Here is a 6,575-nt window from a genome sequence, read left to right as displayed (position 1 = left end):
TACAAACACCGAATAGGGACAGTGAAAGTCAATCGAGTTGATTGCATACTACGAAACTTGAATGAGACCGTCAAAATCAATCGGGTCGATTTGTAGCATACTAAACTTGCACACGAATGGGAGACAATCAAAGTCAATCGAGTCGATTGATAGCATACTACAAACTTGCACGAATGAGAGACAGTCAAAAGTCAATAGGGTCGATTTAACATACTACAGAAACTTGCACCGAATGGAGACGTCAAAGTCAATGGGGTCGAGCATACTTTAAAATGATCGAGAATCTGCACACAGAGTGGGAGACGTTGATGAAAACATCATATATATGTTCGATTACTATTTCACTATAATAAGTAGAAAGGGATGCAGCCTTTTATATTTAGTGTGAAATATCTTAGCCAGCGGGCGCCAAAACCTCTCTAAATCATAGCGGCATTCAAAACAACAACCAAAATTGCGTCGCTTTCCTTCCTGCCTGCAATGGCTGGAGCAGCAGAGAAGAGAGAAAATAGTCTCAGGGGTCAGGAGGAATGGCAGTGGGCGCGATCTATAATTTCACTAGCCAGGTCTGTCTCCCAATTGAACATTATTCTCTCTCAGGCTCACATCTACCACAGTTTCCCGCGACAGCAGCAGCATCATGATGTTGCGTCTATTATGAAATCGGAACCCGGTTATTCGGCTGTCGCGAACAGTGAGATAACCTAACAAACGATCAAACCTTCCACTCTCGAGGTGCAGTCGCGTTTGACTTCCTATCGTCCGCTCTTATGCTGGATTACTACTTCACTATAATGGGGAGAGGTGCCTACACTATTGAATTGTATATTCCTCTCACTTAGCGTGCCAAGCCCTCTCTGGCAAAGCAGCATTCAAAACATAACCAAAGTTGCATCTTTCCCTTCCCTGCCTCTGCAATGGCTGGAGCAGCAGCAGAGAAGAAAATAGTCTCATAGGGTCAGAGGAATGGCAGTGGGTCGATCTATAATTTACTAGCGAGTCTGTCTCCCAATTGAACATGTTCTCTCTAGGCGTCACCACCACGGTTTCGCGGCAACAGCATCATGATGTTGATTACTATTGTAATCGGAACGGTTATTGGTGTTCATGAACAGTGGTTTTAACTATTACCTAACAAGCGATCAAACGCTTCCACTCTCGAGGGTGCGGTGCAGTGACTGTCCTATCGTCGCTCTTGTATATAGGTTACTATTTCACTATAATAAGAAGGAGATTGCCTTCACACCTATTCGGTGTGGAATATCTTTCGCCCCCAGGCGGGCGCCGACCTCTGTTGCAAGCCATGACATTCAAACACTTAACCAAAGTTTGCGTCGCACTTCCTTCCCTGCAATGGCTGGAGCAGCAACAGCAGCAGCAGCAGAAGAGAAGAAAATAGTCTCATGGGGTCAGAGGAATGGCAGTGGGCCGCGATCTATGAATTCACTAATAGATTGTCTCCAATTGGAGCATGGTACATTACTCTCTGCGCATCGCCACCACGGTTTCGCGACAGCAGCAGCATCATGATGTTCGTCTATTATGAAATCCGGAACTGGGTTATTGGCTGTTAGCGAACAGTCGGAACCTTGCTAACAAACGATCAAACAACATCTCGAGGTGCGGTGCGGTGACTGTCCTATCGTCCGCTCTTGTGGCCTGGATTGCACTATTCCTATATGTAAGGAGGGTGCCTTCACATATTCGATGTAAATATCTTCCCCCCCAGCGAGGCGCCGGCTCTCTGCGGTATAAAGCTGCGGCATTCAAAAACAACAACAAAATTGCGTCGATTTCCTCTCCCTGCAATGGCTGGAGCAGAAGGAGGCGAGAGAGAATAGTCTCATTGGAGTCAGAGGATGGCAGTGGGCGGGCTAATGTGAGTAGCTCGCGATCTATCAATTAGCGGAATGTCTCCTATTGAACATTGTACTCTCTCCGTCGCCACTGCGGAGTTTCGCGACAACAGCAGCATCATCATGATGGCATCCTGAATAGTCGGAACCTGGTTTATTCAGCTGTCTCTGAACGGTCAGTTTTAACCTTGCTGCATCCACTCTCGGTGCGTCATTAGATGTCCTGTCGTCCGACCTTGTATGTGGATTGCACTATTTCACTATAATAAGGAGGTGCATTCACATATTAGTGTGAAATATCAGCCAGTGGGCGCTAGCCTATCTGCGAAACTAAGCCTTTGGCGTTCAAAAAACAACAAAATTGCGTCAACTTTTTTCTGCAATGGCTGGAGCAGAGGAGAGAGAGAGAGAGATTTGGTCTCCCATTGGATCAGAGGAATGGCAGTGGAAGGCAGGCTTATATTTGGGCAGGCTGCGCTCTATCAATTACACTTGCCAAGTCTCTCTTCCGTTTGGACGTGTTACTCCCGTCTCTCTCTCTCTCTCGCTTGCCCACGTCGCCACCCTACTAGTTTCCGTCTGGCCTTATGCGGCCTTTCAGTCCAGGCAGGCTCCCTTCGCCTGTCCTGCCCAACAGCGGACTTTAGTTGGCTGATCACCCGTCTTCGCGTCATGCAGCCTTCAATACAGCGCCCAACAATCTCTTGGCCGAGAGATTCATTGCACTATTCGCTGAAACGGCTACCTAAATATGCATAAGAACCGCTCATGGTTCAACGACCAGAAGCATGATCTGAGGAGCCAGTATAAAGAGAGTTTAACAGCAAAACTCGTCCGGCACACGTTAGTTTACCCCATCTAACTAGCGATGATGGCGGTTCACCGTAAGAAATCGCCTTCAAGCAATATTGGGCGTGATGGCGCTCATGACCCACGTCACAAACGGTAGAAAGAGATGGGCCAATGTAAGTCCCTCGCCCAATGTCTTGTATGCCTCCTTTGGGCAAGAGAAAGAAAGGAAAGGATAAGGAGGGTGTAGCGTCGGTCCCTAAACCCCAATATTAAGCTGGCTGGAGCTGGGTAAAGAGGAGAGGAGCGGATAAGGGAGGAGATTGGCACACACGGTGGCGCTGCCGGCGCCGAGGATAGCAAGAGAAGGTGCAGTTTGATCTGATCATCTGGTTTGCTATTTCTCTAAGGCCAACGTGCGGTCCCTCGCCCAATGTCGGCTGCCTCGCTGGGGCAAAGAGAAGAGGAGAGGATAAGGGAGGAGATTGGCACACACGGTGGCGCTGCCGGCGCCGAGGATAGCGAGAGAAGGTGCAGTTTGATCTGATCATCTGGTTTGCTATTTCTCTAAGGCCAACGTGCGGTCCCTCGCCCAATGTCTTCTGCCTCGCTGGGGCAAAGAGAAGAGGAGCGGATAAGGGAGGAGATTCGCCAACGTGCGGTCCCTCGCCCAATGTCGGCTGCCTCGCTGGAGCTGGGGCAAAGAGGAGCGGATAAGGGAGGAGATTGGCACACACGGTGGCGCTGCCGGCGCCGAGGATAGCAAGAGAAGGTGCAGTTAGATCTGATCATCTGGTTTGCTATTTCTCTAAGGCCAACGTGCGGTCCCTCGCCCAATGTCTTCTGCCTCTCTCTCAATCTCACTATTTTGGCCGCCGTGATAGGCGCCGCCAACAGCAGCAGCTACCTGGTTGATCCTGCCAGTAGTCATATGCTTGTCTCAAAGATTAAGCCATGCATGTGTAAGTACAAGCCGATTTAAGGCGAAACCGCGAATGGCTCATTAAATCAACTATGTTTCATTGGATCTGTAAACCCACTTACTTGGATAACTGTGGCAATTCTAGAGCTAATACATGCAATTGGTCTCTGACCGCAAGGGAAGAGCGCTTTTATTAGTTCAAAACTGGTCGGGCCCCGGTCCGTAACCCACCTGTGGTGAATCTGAATAACTTCGGGCTGAGCGCACGGTCTCCGCACCGGCGCCGCTTCTTTCAAGTGTCTGCCTTATCAGCTTTCGATTGTAGGTTATGCGCCTACAATGGCTATAACGGGTAACGGGGAATCAGGGTTCGATTCCGGAGAGGGAGCCTGAGAAACGGCTACCACATCTAAGGAAGGCAGCAGGCACGCAAATTACCTACTCCCGGCACGGGGAGGTAGTGACGAAAAATAACGATGTGAGTCTCATCCGAGGCCTCGCAATCGGAATGAGTACACTTTAAATCCTTTAACGAGTATCCATTGGAGGGCAAGTCTGGTGCCAGCAGCCGCGGTAATTCCAGCTCAATAGCGTATATTAAAGTTGTTGCGGTTAAAAAGCTCGTAGTTGGATCTCAGTTCCGGACTGATGCACCGCCGGTGTTTACTGTCACGCTCGAACAACCGCCCGGCTCGGCAGGATGCTCTTTGTCGAGTGTCGAGTGGCGGAGAGTTTACTTTGAAAAAATTAGAGTGCTCAGAGCAGGCTATTTGAATGGCGAATGGTGATGCATGGAATAATGGAATAGGACCTCGGTTCTATTTTGTTGGTTTCGGAACCAGAGGGTAATGACTAATCGGAACAGGCGGGGCATTACGTATTGCGGCGCTAGAGGTGAAATTCTTGGACCGTCGCAAGACGAACTACTGCAGCATTTGCCAAGGATGTTTTCATTAATCAGAACGAAAGTTAGAGGTTCGAAGGCGATCAGATACCGCCCTAGTTCTAACCATACGATGCCAACTAGCGATCCGGCGTTATTCCCATGACCGGCGGGCAGCTTCGGAAACCAAAGTCTTTGGGTTCGGGAATATGGTTGCAAAGCTGAAACTTAAAAATTGAAGGGCACCACCAGGAGTGGAGCCTGCGGCTTAATTGACTCAACACGGAAACCTCACCAGGCCCAGACACGGAAGGATTGACAGATTGAGAGCTCTTTCTCGATTCGGTGGGTGGTGGTGCATGGCCGTTCTTAGTTGGTGGAGCGATTTGTCTGGTTAATTCCGATAACGAACGAGACTCTGGCCTACTAAGTAGTCGGCGGATCTCCAGAAAATGGTGTCCAGTTCGCAACTTCTTCTTAGAGGATAGCGGCAATTCTAGCCGCACGAGATTGAGCAATAACAGGTCTGTGATGCCCTTAGATGTTCTGGGCCGCGCGCCACTGAAGGGATCAACGAGTTTTCCCCCTCCGAGAGGAGCGGGTAACCCGTTCAAAGCCTTTCTTGATAGGGATTGGGGCTTGCAATTGTTTCCCATGAACGAGAATTCCCAGTAAGTGCAAGTCATCAGCTTGCGCTGACTCGTCCCTGCCCTTTGTACACACCGCCCGTCGCTACTACCGATTGAATGATTTAGTGAGGCCTTCGGACTGGCGCTCTTGGATTATCGGCCCGTTGCCCGCGAGGGTTTTCTGGGGTCGTCGCCTCGAGCTGACGGAAAAGATGTCCAAACTTGATCATTTAGAGGAAGTAAAAGTCGTAACAAGGTTTCCGTGGGTGAACCTGCGGAAGGATCATTAACAGAGAGAAAGAGAACGGGGCGCTCTTAAAACTACTACTACTACTCTCCTGATTTGGGCGGTCTCGGGCTCTGCTCTGGCAACTCCAGCAGCGAAAGAGGACAATCCCGGCCCCCGCACCAAAAATAGGTACCACCACGCTGTAGGTGGACCACACTCGGGCGAGAGCGCGAAGACCGGAGGAGGAGGACGGACGGGGCTTTGGACGGCTGCCCGTCCGTTCCTTACTACCGGCGAATAAGCCTCTTGACCCAAAAGAGTGAAATTCAAGTGTCAAAAAACAACAACAAGCCGTCCGGCCAAACCCAAACCACAAACTTGGGCTATGTCTGTCAAACCCTTTCATTGAGACTCGACCTGTGATGGTTAGTCGCAAAAAGACCAAATGGCAAATACACAACTCTTAACGGGGGATCACTCGGCTCGTGGGTCGATGAAGACCGCAGCAAACTGCGTGTCGGTATGTGAATCGCAAGAATACCAGATACATCGACAAGTTGAACGCATATTGCGGCAGCGGCAGCCATATGAGCTTGTCGCCGCCACTCCTCTGGTCGGAAATATACATCCATCGGTTGCTGCGAGTTGATTGCCTGTGACTATCTCCCTGACGCGAGGTAACCCAGACGCCAGGCTAGCAGGGTTTAATCGCCTTTGCTTATGCGGCAGGCATTGCCATAAAACAAGCAAGCTATCTGTAGGTCCATGGACTTGGCGCATTCAACCACAACAAGCGACAGTTGGCAGCCTACTTAAATAACTGGGTAGCTCTTGTACAGAGACACGAATGGCCGTCGACGCTCATAGCTGATCACCACATATTCTAAGGCACTCCATCCCACGAGGAAAGCGAAACGGTCAATATCTTTAAGTAAGCGCGAATTTCGTCTATCACCTCGAAAAGTGCTTATGCATTGCAAGTGGAACCCTAGAATTGATGAGTCTTCCTGGGCGCAGTCTCTACCATAGTGGTGCAGGCAGAAGTGGGGAGAAAGCTTGGAGTGACACTTGTGCTCTTCTCCACCGCGCCTCCACCCTCTCCCGGTCAGGCGGTGTGGGGCCTCTTTGAGAAGTTGCATACGAGTCCACGTCTATCTCTAAGAAAACTGGGAGGGAGGCAGAGATTCTCTCTCGCCCAATTACAAAAAAACGGTGTTGCGCCTCATACTTATTTTCCTTGAGATAAACACCTAGTTCTGCAGCCAGA

At 49.9% G+C, this 6,575-nt stretch overlaps 1 pseudogene; it reads left to right on the top strand.

The window, feature by feature from the left end:
- The first annotated feature begins 5,766 nt into the window (after nt 1–5,766).
- On the top strand, nt 5,767–5,925 carry LOC121864555 (annotated as a pseudogene).
- The last annotated feature ends 650 nt before the right edge of the window (nt 5,926–6,575 follow it).

The sequence above is a fragment of the Homarus americanus genome, unplaced genomic scaffold (genome assembly GCF_018991925.1).
Source record: "Homarus americanus isolate GMGI-L3 unplaced genomic scaffold, GMGI_Hamer_2.0 scaffold5805, whole genome shotgun sequence".
Classification (NCBI taxonomy): Eukaryota; Metazoa; Arthropoda; class Malacostraca; order Decapoda; family Nephropidae; genus Homarus; species Homarus americanus.
Note: the sequence above shows the minus strand (reverse complement) of the source record. Positions and strands in the feature narration are given on the sequence as shown.